The sequence below is a fragment of the Martes martes genome, assembly GCF_963455335.1.
Source record: "Martes martes genome assembly, chromosome: 2".
Classification (NCBI taxonomy): Eukaryota; Metazoa; Chordata; class Mammalia; order Carnivora; family Mustelidae; genus Martes; species Martes martes.
Genome location: NC_137889.1, coordinates 63,170,733 through 63,188,895, shown reverse-complemented (window position 1 = coordinate 63,188,895; position 18,163 = coordinate 63,170,733).

Sequence of the window (18,163 nt, the reverse complement as noted above, 5' to 3'; positions counted from 1 at the left end):
GTTGAGGGGACCCGGGGCTTTTCCATTTTCTTCCAAAAGAACCACAAGCAAATGTCCTTGGAGCCTTTGTTGAGAGCAGAAGGTGGTCCCAAATCAGATCAAACATAGACACCTACAGAGGAAAGGGGTAAAAGACCATGCCCCACAAAGCCCACCCTCCCCTCCTTAAATCTTGAGGTTTCTGCTTTCCCACAAGCACTAGTCTACCAGAACCAGGAAAACATCCACTCACCTAGAAACACACTTTCCTTCAGTCTTGATGGACCTGCTTCCCTCCTCAGAGTTGCAGAGATGCATCTTTCAAACAAGTCTTTTTGTCTCTCTTCTGTTCCTCCTCTAATGGACAGGAGAGCAGCTGTTACCGCTAATCCTCGGCATCCACGGGAGCTGTCCCTCAAGGTCCGGAGCCAGCCTTAATCTCACTGGTTTTCCCTAGGACCGCATACACATACTTACACAGGGTTTCCACACCAACACTGTTCAAGCCTGTGTGAAGAACTAGAGAGAACCGGAACTGGTCTTGCCCATGACTGGCACCGGCATCCTCTGCAGGGGCCAGAGGCCTTCATCTCGGTCTCCTTCCCAAGGGGAGAATGACCGAATCAAACAAATCTCAGTGTTCTCTGCTTCTTGAGTCAATGGGAGCTGAAGAAGTCATCCCTGACGAAGTGGGATTGATGCCATGGACAGAGAGCCATGTTTGGTATAAAAAAGTACCCCAAGCCTGCTCCTTCCCCTTTCGGTGGCACTGAAGCTGGAATTCCTCAAACTGCAGGCATAGAAGAATTACCCGAGACACTTGTTAATAGCTTAGAGCCTGTAGATTGATGGTTCCCAAAGCGGGGTTCCCAGAGCACACCATCAGCATCCTCTGGAAACTGTTAGAACTGCAAATTCCTGGAACACACTCCAGATGAATCTGATGCTATCCCAGATCCATAAATACTCACAGCAACATGGAGGAGAGTCAAAAGGCTACATGATGTATGATTCTATTAATATAACATTCTGAAAAAGACAAAAGTATAGGAATAGAAACAGGTCAGTGGTTGCCAAGGGCTGGGGTTGAGGGGAGGAGGGACTTCAAAGGGCAGCACGAGGGAATCTGGGGGTGATGCGACTGCTCGGGATCTGTACATTCTTGTTAAAACTCAGACTGCAGGGGAGGAGGTGGGGGGACGGGTGAGCCTGGTGCTGGGTATTAAGGAGGGCACGGACTTCATGGAGCACTGGGTGTTATACGTAAACACTGAATCTTGGAACACTACATCTAAAACTAATGATGTATTGTATGGTGACTAACATAACACAGTAAAAATTAAAACAAAAAAACTCAGACTGCACATCAAAATGGTACATAAATAAAAACTGTATGTAAATAAATATGTAGAATGAACAAAACTGGAGGGGACAGCTATACAAAGTAGCCATCAGACAAATGATCAGTGGGTGTCAGAAAGGAGTTCTATGAGATGAATTCCATGACAGCCCAAAAACCTTCACAGAAGTTATGTTTGAACCATACCTTAAACACTGAGCAGAATTCTTCATGGCCACAAAGACTGGAGAACATTCTAGAATGAGAGGAAGGTATTGAATACTTTTTACTCCATGTCGAGATCACTGTCCCTATAGAGAGTTCCTGTTCAAAGCATGGTTCACGGACCAGCAGCACCAACATCACTCAGGAGCTTGTTAGAGGTACGTGTAGACTCGCAGCCCCACCCCCCATCCCCCTGCAGATCCACAGAGCTCATTTCTGCTTCTTGGAAGTACTGCTCTGGAGAAGCTACCCAGATCTCAGCCCTTGGAAAAGCCCCCATTACCATATGACAATATCCCATCTCACCTGACTGATTAGAGACGGCCACTTTCCCTGAGACGAGGAGGTCCACTGATTGTGCAGCCACCAATCACAGCTGCCTTGAGAATCTGGACTTTTCAAGGAACACAGACCACTTGAATGGAAAGGTTCAGGAAAGCTAGGTTTGGAATAGGTGACAGGGCAAAAGCCCAAACCGAATTTGATTCCTGAGAGTTCTCGGTGGCATTCTCCTTTCTTCGTTTGAGGGGCTTTTTGTGTATTTGCATGTTTGTTTTCATTTTCCCACCTATGAAACTTGACCGTGGAGTCCTGCACGGGGTCTGATGTGTTTGAGATATGCTTGGAGAGGGGGCGGCAATGGGGGAGGAAAGCGACCAAACTCTGAAGGGATTTGCATGTCATAGGGAGGGGGTTGAAGCATATCCAGTGGGAAAGAAAGGGGCTCCTATGGCTGTTTAAACATGCAGCTGGAATTCTATGAAGGCAGTTCTGGAAAAAGCTCGAGTGCCAGGGACAGAGACAAGGGGCTGTAGAGGAAGCTGCTATATTTCAGGCAGGTGAGAAAGAAGGGGGTGGGCAGTGATGGTGGGGGGACCAGAGGGATGGACTTGGGAGATCATCTCGAGGTAGCCTCAGTAGGGTTTGGTGACTGATTGAATGTAGGGTACCCAAGAGAGAATTCTAGCATGGACAGTGTCGGGGGAATCGGAGTGGGGATGGGGGTCTCCAGGGAGAGCAATGGTCTGTTAGGTCTAGTCTCCATCCCAGAAATCTTAATGAAGTGAATGACTTAACAAGGAAAGCACTCATTTAGAGACAGCAGTCTTATGGCTGCAATGTTTGTTTTAGGAATTCGCTTGGCCTATCAAGGCAAGTATACAGGAGGCAGTGTACCCTAAAACCACCAGAAGAGATTGAGCTTCCTTGGCCTGGGACTCCAGTATCCCCCACGCAGAAGAAATCAAACTGATTAAATCTGGCTCCTGTAAGCCTGTGTCCTATCAGGAGCAGGAAATCTTGAGCTTCTGTTAAGTAATCAGGGAATCCGGGAGGCCTAGGAAATGAGGGTGAGGGCTTTCTGTTGCTATTATCCTAATTTTCCAGCCTGATGTGTCACTTGAAAGCTGTTTGCTCAGAGGCTTCCAAGCAAAGAACGGATCAAGTCTTCAGCCACTGCTTGGCCTCTCCTCTCTGCGGTTCTGCCACCCCTCCCTGGGTACGGCCACTAGTGGGGCACAGATTCCTGTCGCTATGGGGAGCGTGGTTAACCTCTTCTCCACCCCCGCCCCTCACCTATTCTCAGGGCCAAAGTTTCCCTGCTCTCCCTCCCCTTTCCCGTCACCCGGCATAATCTACCCACCACAGGTGGAGGGAAATGGACCAACACTTTTGCTTTGGCTCTGCAGCCCAAACTCCCCTGATCTGGGGGTTCTGAAAAGCCAACTAGCAGGTTAGAGAGGGTAGACAGCTAGAGTAAACACGAATGGCTCCATAATAATCCTGCCACTCACCCATGGAATACTTCTCCTTGGAAACCAGGAGGACAGTTTATCCTAGACACGGCTCCCATTCCCCACCCCGCCCCCAGCCCCCAGCCCCCAGCGAGCCAGCAGTAGGCCCCGTGCCAGGCCCTCCACAGAGCTGACTGCCCCAGAGTCCTTCCCTAATCTCGAGGCAGCATCTCCGCAGGCAGGGCTGAACCACAGCCTCTCCCGGGAATCTGACAGAGAACAGAGAAGGGGCCTCTATACCAGGACTGGTCAATAGAAATAAAATCGCACGAAAAAAGTATTACGGAGGTATTTTGCATTCTCTTTGCACAGGAAGTCTTCGAAGCCCAGGGTGTATTTTATGCTTCAGTCCAGACCAGCCGCATTTCAAGTGCTCAGGGGTGCTGAGTTGCTGCCCTATTGGGCAGTACAGGCTTAAACCAAGGAAAGTGGCTGAGCAAAATGTCATGATGTGGGGTCAGGCCGAATTGTGCCTTGTGCAAGATACGTAAGAAGAGGCAGCGTGGCTGAGGGGACGAGATAGCAAATACAAATATTAACACATCTCTATGGTGACTGTGCAGTGCAGGCATCGATCTAGGAAACCAGTAGGTTAGTTCCCTCGTTAGTACTCACAACACTATGAGGTCCCTCTTCCTATCATCCCATTTTAGAGATGAGGAGACTGAGTCACGGCGTTTATATAACTTGCCAAAGATCACACAGCTTTCAGGCTGTGACAGATAGGGTTCCTCACCACAGCTTTGCCACCTGCTACCTTTGTAGCCTCATCTACAAACCACAGATAATTGTAATCCTTGTACCTGTATCCCAAAATTCTTGAAGTTTCACTGAGATCATAAATAATAAGCTATTAGCCCTTACCATGGGAAGGGCCCAAAACACATTTCGTTTGGGGAAAGACAAAGTTGACCGAGCTGTGGAGATAATAGAGCCTGTGCACAGAGAGGAGAGGCCTCTGTGCCATATGGCCCCCGACAGGTACGAGAGTGTGACCACATGGCAGCAAGGGGCGGAGGGGGAAAGCGAGGACCGAAGCAGGAGCAAGAGAAAGAACATTCCAGGCTCCTCTGTCATCTGATCCCGTTCCAATGTGAAGAAGGCCAAGCTGTGTGTCACCCGGAAAGGGAGAAAACACTGTGTTTTTGCTTGAATCATTTCATACTCGCAGTTTAGCAGGACTTGATACATTAACATGACAAAATCGTTACATTAGCATCCCTTGGCCCTGACTAGAATAGTTACATTAGGAAATACAGGACAAGCCAGAAGTTTTGTGTCCCTCCGCAAATCACGTCAATTCCCTGGGTCACCTGAGGTATAACATAAAAGGTTTGAGTTAAATAATCCCTTAGATTTCTTCCAGCTTGAGAATGATACATTTTTTTAACTTCTTACTTTAGTCATAAAGGTAGAAGAATGAGCGACTCTGAAAACATCTTGAGATGACATGGATACGGCACATAATTATGGAATGGCATATAAATATCGCCAGCACTGACACCATCCTGAATCACTACTGTCTTCGGAGCCAGCCTTAAAAATGTTTTTGATACCCATTGAATCCTTAGAAAGGAAGGACCAACAGGACAACAGAGCTCACTATGCCAGTCCCGCCTCTCCAACCTTAGTCCCATAGACATGTGGGCATTTTCTTCTTGTTCGGTCTCTGAAAATGGCACATGTGCCTTTGGTGACTCATGAACAACTCCTCCCTTTTTCATGACTTGGTCGTGAATAGCCGTTGAAATTGACTAGTGTGGTTACACAGACCTTGGCAATTCTAGCATCCTTCTTGTAGTGAGCATTTTAATATTTACCTAGATAATTTTTTTTTGAAGCCTACAGATGTCTGGAGTACTGGGACAATGTGTGTAAGAAAAGAGAAAAATTCTCAGTTGACTTCAAACTCTAATTTACTTAAAAATGGGAATCAATGGTCATCTCTGGACATTTAGCAAACTTGGTGACTTTTGCTCCATTCTCCAAGATACAAGGCACTTTCTTCCACTTAAAAAAAAAAAAAAAAGGATGATTTAGTGCTCTTTTTCTACCCAGTTATCCTCTCTTCCATTCTTCCTGTTAAAGAACAGTATAGACAAAGAGGACTTTAAAACCAATCACTATCTGGATGCTTATTATTTGCCAAGTAATATACCTAAGAGAGTCTGGTGATGCAACAAAGTATCAGCAGTGCCTCTCCTCTCTAGAAGCCAATGTTTTACTTAGGTGAAGTAGTAAGATGTAGAAGAAAGAGCTCTGAACTCAGACAGCAAATTAGATTCGTCACCTTAGAGAAGTTAATGTCGGTGAGCTTTATTTTTCCCTCTGGAAAATGGGGAGGCTATTTATTAGATTCTTTGCAAGAATGTCATCAAGACTAGATGTGTAGCATAGGCAGGCACACAGCAGTGAATGCAAGCCATTATCAGAAAGGAGACATGGCCAGGTTACCAGGATTTAGAGCAGAGAGGGATATTTCAACTATAAGCAAGGAAAGATGGTTGATATTAGGGGTGAGGTAGGGTTTGCGGGGGAGGGTAACAGAAGATTCAAAGTGTCAGGTAAAGCTTGAAGAAAGCCATGGAAGTGGAAGGGACAGATGATGTTTAGGGTGATTATCCAGAAATAAAATAAAGCATACCTGACGTAAGGGTGATGGCGACAGGGCTGTTGATGGAAGGGAATGGAAGTAAAAGGAAGACTCAGTAGGATTTGGAGACTGTTAGGTAGCCAAAGAGGGTGTTTTTTTTTGTTTTTGTTTTTTTTTTTAATGGTATTTAGAAAGCCTGAGTGAATAATTTAACCTATATCCAAAAGAGGGACGTCGGTGGTGCTCAGTTTTGGATATGCCGACAGTGCCCTCAGCACTCATTTATTTCTTCAGCCAGCCTCTAAGTAAATGCCTGCCAAGTGCAGGCCATGTGCTCGGGGCTGGGGATATGAAGATGAGTAACACAGAGTGTCTGCCTCTCCAGGGCTGACAATGGAGATGAATGCATCAGCAGAGAATCATAAAACAATGGGATAAATGATTAGGAGAGAGAGGATTAGGCGTATTATTATGGCAGTATAGAAAATGAGTATCGGGGGTTCAGAATTTCCTTCTCCCTTTCAAAAAACCCAAACATTCACATCTTTGGAATTGGCTGCCAAAAATCCATCTCAAAGCTCAGCGTTGAAATAATTCTGGGGATTTCTACATCTGTAATGGTCTTGTAGCATCTTTGTAGGATCCTACACCATGTGCACTCTTTTTTTTTTTTTTAAATTTTATTTATTTATTTGTCAGAGAGAGAGAACACAAGCAGGCAGAATGGCAGGCGGAGGCAGAGAGAGAAGCAGGCTCCCTGCTGGACAAGGAGCCCCATGAGGGACTTGATCCCAGGACCCTGGGGTCATGACCTGAGCCGAAGGCAGCAGCTTAACCAACTAAGCCACCCAGGCATCCCCAACCATGTGCACTCTTTATCCTCAGGGACACTGGGACTCTTTTCCATATCAGCCTAGCTCTAAACCCCTGGAGGGTCAAAATCATTGTGAAATTGCTTGCCTCCCACGCATAGCACAATACCATGCTCATCGTAAGTCATCTGCTAAATAATTTAGCATATCTTTTATTTATTTATTTTTATTTTTTTTTAAGATTTTATTTATTTATTTGACAGGCAGAGATCACAAGTAGGCAGAGAGGCAGGCAGAGAGAGGGGGAAGCAGGCTCCCTGCTGAGCAGAGAGCCCGATGTGGGGCTCGATCCCAGGACCCTGAGATCATGACCTGAGCTGAAGGCAGAGGCTTAACCCACAGAGCCACCCAGGCGCCCCTAGCATGTCTTTTATTTTAATCATCCTTCTTCCAATTTTTCTAGGGAAGTAGGAATAGTTCCCAGTTACTGAGCTTTTACTGTGTGTCAGGGACACATCTAACATTTGTGTGAATGCCTCTCAGTGACCCTGTAAGATATGTGCTAATACCCTCCCCATTTTACAGATGGGGAAACTGAGGCATAGAAAGATTTTTTTTTTTTTTAATAACTTGCCTGAGGTGACACTGCTAATAAGTGGAGGAGTTGAGTTGTACACCACTGAGGGGGTGCCTGGAGCCTGTGCTCCTAGCCCCTGTGCTATTACACCTGTCATCAGATGTTCAAGAAAACCCAAAGCATACAGAGGGAGTGGCTCGTGCTGGTTCTGGAGAGCAAATGAAGGATGGGGGAAAAGACTTCAGTTTCCTATTTCTGGCACCAGGGTTTGGGAGGCCAGTTGGGGTAAGTAAGAAACCCAGTTAGAGCTCCTCCCTGAAGACATCGCATTCTAACCCTGCAAACCTACCACAGGAGGCAAACCATCTTCAAGGCATGCAAGAAAAATCCACTGCGGCAGATCTGGACTTCATGGGTCCACCATAATGAACTCCACCAGGTGTTCCTTCCTCCTTCCAGTTACAGAAGACCTTCTGCAATTAAGGAAAGTTTAAAAATCCTAAGGGTGGGGTGCCTGGGTGGCTTAGTCGGCTAAGCATCCAGCTCTTGGTTTCACCTCAGGTTGTAATCTCAGGGTCCTGGGATGGAGCCCAGCACAGGACCCCCTATTTAGCTCTCACTGTGTGTGTGTGTGTGTGTGTGTGTGTGTGTGTGTATGTGCCCTCTCACTCACTCTTGCTCTAAAATTAATTAATTAATTAATTTAAAAAATCTTTTTATGCTGTGAAGTGTGTAAACCTGGCAATTCACAGACCTGGGGCTAATAATACATTATATGTTTATAAAAAATTAAAAAAATAAAAAAATAAAATAAAAATTAAAACATCTTTTTAAAAATTCGAAGGATATATTTTTCCCCTTTCCCTCTCACTTTTAAAAATAAAGAACATTAAAAAAAAAAAAAAAAGAGCATAGCATTCTGAGTACCTAAATGCTGTCCTCCATTTTGTCACTCCCCACAATGCCTTTTCCTCTCCCATCGCAGAAGCAGTCACAATGAACAGAGCTTACTCTCCCTTATAGAAGTCACCCAAACCTCATATCATTTCTGCATCAAAAAGAAATAAATCATTTGGTCAGCCCAACTACCCCCTCCCCTTATCGATGGAGATACCAAAATCTTTGAATGTGAAAGCCTTCACCAAAATTTTTATTTTTTCTTTGACTTTTTAGATATTTTTTAAGGCAGCTACAAAGACCAAACTCTAAAAATGAATCTCTGATTCACTTTTATAGACCAGGTCTGCAGAACAAATTCCTTGTTTTGCTTTACAACCCTCAAGTCCAGAGCTGGGTCTGAGCCACCCCCACCCCCCAGCCACACCACCTGTAGTTCTGTCACGTTCTGTTACCACAGCTCTTTGTTCTACTAAACAGACACCTAAAACTGACAGGCCTCATTCACTGGCCTCCTGGTAAACAGCCACATAAGTCAGCCTCTAGGCCACTCAGTGCTACACCCCAACTTACTACCAGAGATCTGAGCCGGCACTCGTGAGAGCAATTTGCCCAGAGTCATACTGAGTTACTGAGGTCCTCTGCACACGCCTCTAACATGTGAGGGTGGCCCCCACCTACGTGAGTTTGAGGCACTTCAGAGATATGTACTCTTGACTCCAACCATAGGGCAGTCTAGGTAAGCAGGAGAGAGAAATAGCAGAATTCCCAATTCCCAGACCAGAGCTTCATTCCCCCTTCACATAAAAAATGCTGGGGTGCCTGGGTGGCTCAGTGGGTTAAGCCTCTGCCTTCAGCTCAGGTCATGATCTCAAGGTCCTGGGATCGAGCCCCGCATCGGGCTCTCTGCTCAGCAGGGAACCTGTTTCCCCTGTCTCTCTCTCTGCTTGCCTCTCTAACTACTTGTGATCTCTCTCTCTATGTGTAATAAATGAATAAAATCTTTAAAAAAAGAGAGAGAGAGAGAAGAAAAAATGCTATGGTGAAGTGAGCAAAATCCACATGGCAACAACAGCACGCTTAAGTTTAAGGAGGGGGGCCTGAGGGGCTCAGTGGGTGAAGCGTCCGACTCTTGATTTCAGCTTAGGTCATGATCCCAGGGCTGGGAGATTAAGCCCAGTGTTGGGCTCTGCGCTGGGTGTGGAACCTGCTTAAGAGTCTCTCCCCTTCCCTCTGCCCCTCTCCAACAGCTTGTGCTCTATCTCTGAAAAAAATTTTTTTAATTAAAAAAAAAATTTAATGAAAGGTCTACTGTAGGCTGAGCCACTCACACCACTTTAACTCCATTGTGTCACTCAATGTCAGGCCACTGTATTTGCCTACCTCACGATTTGGAGGAACAGCCATATTTTTGTTAACATCGCTGTTATTCTTGCCACAAAAGCATCTGTATTTCCTTCCCAAAGCCAGATTCACACATGTATTACTGAGGGACCTACAGTTAAGCAGAAAATATTAATTATTTGAACAGTTGGGTTTTTTTTAAGATTTTATTTACTTATTTGACAGAGAGAGACACAATAAGAGAGGGAACACAAGCAGGGGGAGTGGGAGAGGGGGAGGCAAGCTTCCCCTTGAGCAGGGAGCCTGATGCGGGGCTGGATCCCAGGACCCTGGGATCATGACCCAAGCCAAAGGCAGATGCTTAATGACCGAGCCACCCAGGCGCCCTTGAACACAGTTTAAAGTTAAACAATATTCAAATATGGCAGTCCCTTAATGTGTTTTTCTTTTCTATGTCATGTGTATAGAAATAACACAATTTGAAATATACAAGATACAGAACAGTCCCATGTAGGATTTACTCTATGTAGCCCAATTCTCTAAAATTACATATACTTTATAATATAAACACATCATTTTAAAAAGCTTTTACCACAATTGTTACTATTTTACTTCTATGGATCTTTGAATGTTCTAGACCCACTCAAAATGGATGATAGGCTCAGTCTCTGAGCTTCCTAGCAACTAAGTGAAAAAGGTAAATATAATCAGTTGCCAGCTGCTTCTTATCTTTATAGACCTCATAGAGAGAAAAAATGGCCTAAAATAACACAAGAACAAGAAGAAGAATTGTAAACTGGCTAAACGACTTCCCCTAAAGGACACTCATTGTCCCCTCCGTCCTGTCACCTGGACGGGGGTCTCCTGTGGCTCCTTTTCTCCGGGGCTATGGAAGGAAGGTGTAGCAGGCATGCAACTGTGGCCTGTGGCTGACCAGCCACTGGGAGGAGCAGGCAGATGAGTGCATGACAAAATAATGATGAAAAACGATCTTGACAGGCTAGAGCAATGAGCTGAATCTAACAAGATGAAATTAAACAAGGACAAATGTTAAGTGCTTTTCTTAGGTCAGAAAAAACCAATGGCATCAACCCAAGATGAAGGAGATATGGCTCGCCAGCAGGCATTAAAAAACAAAACAAAACAAAAACAAACAAATAAACAAAAACACTTTAGAGCTTTAAGCTGAAAACATCACTAAAAAGCTAAACTACCACAAAAACAATTTCAGCGCCATTTGGTCTCCTGAACAAGGAACATAATCGGTCCGTTAAATGCTGAGATTTTATTCCACATTTGCAATTAGATCCTGGGCATCCTGTCTTACTTTCATGGAAGATGAGTCTATCCCAGAATTAAAAACAAGTTTCGAAACAGCAAAGTAGTCATCAATGAGCTCCCGCACCAAACACAGCTATTTTCATGGCTTGCATGTCATTTTTCTTGCTGCATGCTCAGTCTAACACGAGTATACAGGAAAAAATGAAGTGAAACAGAATAAACATACACAAACTGGAGTGCGTTTGGAAGCAAGTGACCAGAGTGGTTTGTAGACTCTGGACCCTGCATTTCTGGGCTGGCTCTGCAGACAGGGAGCTTAACTCGAGGGGAGACATTCCTGATAGCTGTCTTCAGATAGCTGAAAGGTTACAAGAGGAGAGGAGCCTTGTCCAAGGTCAATTTAAGGACTACAAGGAAGAACAGCATTTGTAAAATCCTCCGAGTTTTTAAAGGCCCTTCCCTTAAAAAAAAAAAAGAAAGAAAGAAAGAAAGAAAAAGATTTTGCCATCACATTGGGTTTGAAAAGTATTATTGCTTTGGTATTAGTCATATTTCCATCTTTATAGATTAGGATATTTGGGATTAAAAATATAAAATGATTTGAGCAAGATCATGTGGCCAGTATGTGGCAGGGCTGAGACACAGCCAAGGTGTTCAAGCCACAGTGAGACACACTTAAATTCAATATTACGCAGAAAAAAATCTTCCTATGAGTCATATCTGTAAAAAATACAAATCTCTCTATTTCCCCATAGATAGTGTGTATTAATGAGGTAATGAGAGAAAGGTATTTAAGAATTGGCCATAGCAGTAACTTTCCAATATTTGACCACACTCTATAGTAGAAAATAAATTTTATCTCGCCACCAAGGGCACCCACAACCAAGAATAAAATGGAAACAAAAGCTAACACAATAATGCTAATAATTACCGTAAGTGGTGCACTTTGATTTTTTTCTATTTTACTTTTTTAAAATGCTGACCTTTATCCACTAAATTGATTCCATCTCCCAGGCTATATTGCGCAAACTAGAGACAGGGAACTAGAGATTTAGTGGGGCTGCTTTGGTGAGCTAGGAAACCAAGAATTCTTTCCACCAAGATTCAGTAATTCTGGGGGTGCCTGGGTGGCTCAGTCATTAAGCGTCTGCCTTTGGCTTAGGTCATGATCCCAGGGTCCTGGGATCAAGCCCCACATCGGGCGCCCCACATCGGGCGCCCCACATCGGGCGCCCCACATCGGGCGCCCCACATCGGGCTCCCCACTCGGCTGGGAGCCTGCTTCTCCCTCTCCCCCTTCCCCTGCTTGTGTTCCCTCTCTGGCTGTCTCTTTCTGTCAAATAAATACATAAAATCTTAAAGAAAAAAAAAAGATTGAGTAATTCTGGATCTCCCCAAACTTAAATGCCCCCCAAACCCTAAATTGAAGTGCTTTTTGTTTCCAGTTTATTGCTTTTACTCTTACTCCAGCTTCTTGGGCTTTTTCACTCTTGATTCTATTTCTAGTATTATCCATCCCTGATAATACTACATCCTCCGAAAAATCTTTTATTCCTTTACCTGAGTAATTGATGAAAATATTAAACCATATAGAAGCAAGCACAGACTGTAACATATTTTAAGTATAGTTGTTCCACACATCTGTGTTTACGTACACCTAAATCCTTTTCATTTCGAGGAATCAGGTACACATCCTCTGATCCTACGAACAACTGTTCTATTTTTGTCTACAAGGCTGAGAAGTGTTGTTCAGTGTGTTAAGATTAAGAGAGGTCATTACTAGGACATGGCGTGGTAGGTTCTGAGCATCGGTGAGATGATACATGCTGATTGCTTTCCATCACACCTGGCACATGGAAACTGCTGAGTCATCATGAGCCCAGATGACATTGGTAGTGACGGTGATGATGTCACAACTACATTCCTGTAGTTGAGTAGTTTAGAAACTCTGTCGATTAAATACTGTGATCTTGGGGCGCCTGGGTGGCTCCTTGGGTTAAAGCCTCTGCCTTCGGCTCAGGTCATGATCCCAGGGTCCTGGGATGGAGCCCTGCATCGGGCTCTCTGCTCAGCAGGGTGCCTGCTTCCCCCCTCTCTCTGCCTGCCTCTCTGCCTGCTTGTGATCTCTGTCAGATAAATAAATAAAATCTTTAAAAAACAAACAAATAAATAAATAAATACTGTGATCTTGACATGCCTCCTTGTTCAAGTGAACCCATCCTGCCTTCTAAAAAATCTTTTTTTCTAAGCCTTTAAAATCTTTTTTTAGTTTTTCAAGGTTTTCACATCTTCTACTATTATTGCCCTAACCTTTTTTTTCTGTTTATGAAACCCAAACTCTTGCTCATCTCTCCTGTTCTTGAATCTCACAGGCTCCCACTGGCATTTCTGTGTCACCTGCAAGCCGTTTTGTGCGGTGGCGTGTTTTCGTTGTCACTGGAGACTTGAGTTGACTTAAGAGAAGTTACAGTCTTCGGTGTTTGTGTGGATCCTGTTTCTCTCCCAGAAATGTTTTCAGTTTGGCAATGACTCCTTTTAAAGAATAAAGAAATGAAATAAAACCGGAAGCGCCTGACTTTCTAGCCACCTGTTAACGCCAGTCTCCTCTTGGCAAGTGGACCGCCCCTTGGTTGTTGGCTGTATTCTGAAAAACCTCCCTTCATTTGGGGGGTTCAGGCTTCTTGACCTATTCAGGTGGTGGCTTACAGTCTCCGCAGCCAGCCTGATGGTCCTGAATCCCACCCCTGCCACCTCCTAGCCAGGTGACATTGAGCAAATTCCTTTTGGGGCTTCCATTTCCTCATTTGTAGAGGGAATGAGGTCTTTCTCATGGGGGTGTTTGTGAAAATTAAAGGAGTTGTAAAGAACTTAGGACAGTGGTCAGCACAAACCAAGCCTTGAACACCTGTTAGCTCTTCCCTATCTTTACATGGAACTCTCTGAAAGCCGATCCTATTTTTTCTCCTTGGAGTTTGTATACAGGAGGAAGCTTTAAAAATGTTCCTAAACTTCCAGAGTCTCTTCCCACAGGTGATGTTTTCTCATGGATGAGATCCTTTCTCAAGGATGACTTCTTCTTCTTTTAAGATTTTATTTGAGGGGGAGAGAGCGAGCATGAGGTGGGGAGAGGAAGAGGCAGAGGGAGAAGCAACTCCCTGCTGAGCAGGGCTCCCGATGTGGGACTCGATCCCAGGACCCCAAGATCATGACCTGAGCAGAAGGCAGTTGCTTGACCAACTGAGCCACCCAGGCGCCCCTTCTCTGAACTTCTTGGCATCTGCTTTCAGAAAGGCCAGGTCTGACTCCAGTCCATGTTTATGTTTTCAAACTTTCAAGTAATAATAATGGGCCTGACACAGAGGGTGAGAGTATTTCCATCTGGAAGCAAAAACGCTTGCCAAAGACAGAAGTAAATTATTTAAGGGCATCAGGACTGTGTTTCTGTGGAGTTGTCAGCAGCAAGACTTTACAACAATGTGCCAGATGCCTTCAGGCATTGGAGATAAAAAGCCAAAACACAGCCCTACCCTCAGGGAGCTTCTAGTCCTACAAGGGTCCTCTAATTGACCTGGGCTCCAGTTTCCAATTTAAACTTGAGTATGTTTCTCTCACTACACCAGGCAGATGGGAACTTCTTCCTTGATGTTTTGTTAAATCACCTGGGTCAGGGATGTTCGTCCACCAGCCCTCCAAGGAGTCACTGTCTTGGTTTGAGTCCTGCTTCCATGAATTTCAACAGGAACTTTAACACACCCCCTTCACCTCCACACAGAAGGTTTGAGGAAGGGTCAGCTTGTTAGAATAATAAAGAAATTGACACAAACCCAGAATAAGGGCATCCTTGAGAGAAATAATGCCTGTATAATTTGGGAGGGGTGGTGTCAGGAACTGGAACTGTGGAGTCTAAAAGCTCGTCTCTCCCATACAACAGAGGAGGAAGACAATGTACTGTTTTCAGTAAGTTTCATTCATTAAAGGAAAATGAATGACCATAATAAAAGTAAGCATATTAAAAGTCTGTAGTGGTTTTTAATAAAAAGAATGGTCTTTAAATTCTCTGTGTGAGAGCTTGATTATTTAACCTGGTTTTCCTTTTAGTTAAAACAATACTTTCATTTCCCTGAACAGGAGAAACAGATTCATCTGGGGAAATATTCTCTTTCAACCTCTATTTTAATAGGTCTTAAAATAGGTATTTCTCTTTTCTTCTGAAACGTAAACACAACGCGACATTTTGATCAAAGCCTCCCATATCTTTTGCCATCCTGGACGTGGTCCTCACAGTTCTCAAAGGGATCAGTTTCAATTAAAAAAATTATTTTAAAAAGTTTCTATAATAAACTGAAAAATGATAAAAACAGCAAAAGTGAAGTCATAAGTAAACATCAAACAAAACTATTTAACATGAAACACGCAGACGCCTGGTGGCTCAGTCGGTTAAGCGTCTACCTTCTGCTCAGGTCATGATCTCAGAGGCCTGGGATGGAGTCTTGCATCGGGCTCCCTGCTCAGCAGGGTGTTAGCTTCTCCCTCTGCCCGCTGCTCCCTCCTGCTATGCCCACTCTGTCTCTCAAATAAATAAATAAAATTTTTAAAAAGGTTTAACATGAAACACGGCCTGCTAAGTAAGAAGCACATGTGCCCGGGGTTAGGGTGCAGAGAGGTTTCAAGGTACAGGTCATGCTTCCAGGAGCTGGGATGGTATGTGTGCGCTAAGCACATGTAGGGAGTGTGGGGGGGTGCAGGGGAGGGTGGTCAAGGGGCCTGGCAAGGCTCACTCACTCAAGCCTCACTCACGCGGCCCCAAATTATTTGCCTTTATTAGACATCTGAGCAAATGGGTCTGAGACAGAGGACAGTGGATGCTGTCAGAGCTGGGCCGGGGAGCTAAAGGTGATTGAGATTCAAAGAGATCCTCTCTCCAATGTATGTACCGTGTCTGATGACACAGCTTCTAACATGAAGACACGGCAAAAGGCTGCAGGCAAACAGCCTGTCATGGAGTCATTAGGAATGGGGACACTCTGGGTGGGAAAAACAAATTCTAAGAGACAGTCATCTCAAGAGAAGCGAGACTCTGCAAACAGCACCCGTGGACCCCAGCCGAGGGGCGGGTTTTTACCTGGGCCCACGTGCAGAGGGCAGCTGGCCACCGATGATTCTTCCCTGTTAGACCTCAGCAGAGTGACAGCAAATCACCCTTGGCAACGAGCTCTGAATGCAGAGAACAGCGGTCTGTGTGCTCCCCTTGGGACCTTCTTATTTAGACGACCGGGAGGATGCACAGAGATTGATTTACTGAGCAGATGCACGCTGGACGGAATCAACAGGCAGGAGCTGGGCACCTGAAGAGCCTGATCGAACAGCCTTGGGAACTGCTCCCCTCGTGGCAGCAACTCCCCAGGTGACCCGGGGCAAGTCACTTGACTTCTTTGCTTCAGCTTTCCCCATCTGGAAAAGGGGATGGGCTTGTTCCGTGACAGCCAAGTGAGAGTGTGAGGATGAGCTCAGGTGGCTGGTGACATGGAGGCAGAGCTTGGCTCCCCTGTGGGTCATCTGCTGCCCTCCCTGCATCTCGGGGATCTGTGTCTGTGCTTCCGGCAGAGGACCTCGGAAGAGGGTGAACCAGCTCTGCCCCCCGAAAGATCAGGTCCTACTGACAGGTCATCTTTGTCAGGAGAAAGATACGTACGTGTAAACGGTTCCAAATACGCTGAGAGGGGAGCGCTATACAAACCTCACGTAGGAGAAGCGATGAAGTCCAGCATTAGATGCGCTATACCCTGAGCCTTAGAAACAGTTTACGGAGCATGGTTCTGCTGCACCCCAAAGACTCCACGACCCTCTTTCCACAGTCTGTGGCCTGAGCTCATGCTTACCTGCTCTATGGAAAAGTGGTATTTTTTTTAAATTTAGGAATATATTAACTGGGAATTTCTAAGTTATCCTGCACCAAAACCAAACCAAAGCAATCTTTTCAGACCCAGCTTCCCAAACCAGGGAAAGAACCAATCACTTTTTCTTTGGATTCTAATGAAGAGGTGATTAAGGCACAAGGAGCATGAGGTTCCTCAACCCCACTCTTAGGCAAGAAAGGAGGAATACCATCTGAGGAAAACATCGGAGACTGCAGTTTTGGGTTTGGGTATACCTCTTAGTTTCTGTGAGAGAAATTTATAGTGCAAAGGATATGGTGAATATACGGTGATGGTTAATTTTATGTATCAACTTGGCTAGGCCACGGTTCCCCAGCTATTGGGTCAAACATTCTAGATGTTTCTGTGAAAGTATTTTTTAGATCAGATTAACATTTAAATCAGTAGGGACTTGGAGTAAAGCCGGTTACCTTCCATAATGTGAGTGGGCCTCCTGCGATCGGTTAGAAGACCTTCAGAGAAACAGAGTGACCTTCCCAGAAGGGGAAATTTTGCCAGCAGACTGCCTCTGGACTTGAACTGCAACTCTTCCCGAGGTCTCCAGCCTACCAGCCGACCCTGAAAATTTGGGACTTGCCAGCCCCCACAATCGTGTGAGCCAATTCTCTGAATAAATCTCTCCCTCTATGCATACACATCCTATTAGTCCTGTTTCTCTAGAGAATCCTAATACACATACTGTGGTAATTATTGCCACTGTTCACCAATATGTCTGGTTTTCTCTCTTTCTGGATCCTGGAAACTTAAAGGAAACCATGGCCATTAGCTTGCTTTGGCTAATAAAATGGAGGGAAAGGGACTGGTGTTACCCCTCAAGTGAGAGCATCTAAGAGCCTGGGCAGGACTGTTTCTGCTCTTCCCTGGTGGCCCCAAGCCTTGAGTCACACAGAGATGGCAGCGACACAAGGTACTGCCTCCCCCAGTCGGAGTGTCTGGGTGACCACAAGCAGCAGCTCCCCACTGCCCGGCCCTTGCAGACGGAGAGGAGTGAGAATCATTTGTTGTTTCAAACCACTGAGATCTGGGGGTTGTTTGTGATGGATACACAACCTGGGAGAAAAAGCTGTCCTGGTGATTTGTACTTACCAACTGAACCCTTTTCAAACCCCTGTCAAGAAGTGATAAATTATTGAAGCGTAGCACATAGTGTTTTCTTTTTGGTGTGCCCATAAGTAAAACCTTGTGAGATGTTTCTGCTCACCCTTCCTGAGTTCTTAAAAAATAATTGTTTCCAATTATTCTGATCTTTAAAATAAAACCAGACAAAATGCCGCAGATCCTTGTCCAGAACCAGCACCACCCCTCTCCTCCCTCCTGCTATCCTGCCCCCACAACCTTCAACCAGGTGACAGCTCCCGGACCAGGAACGCTGTCACACTTGGGGAGG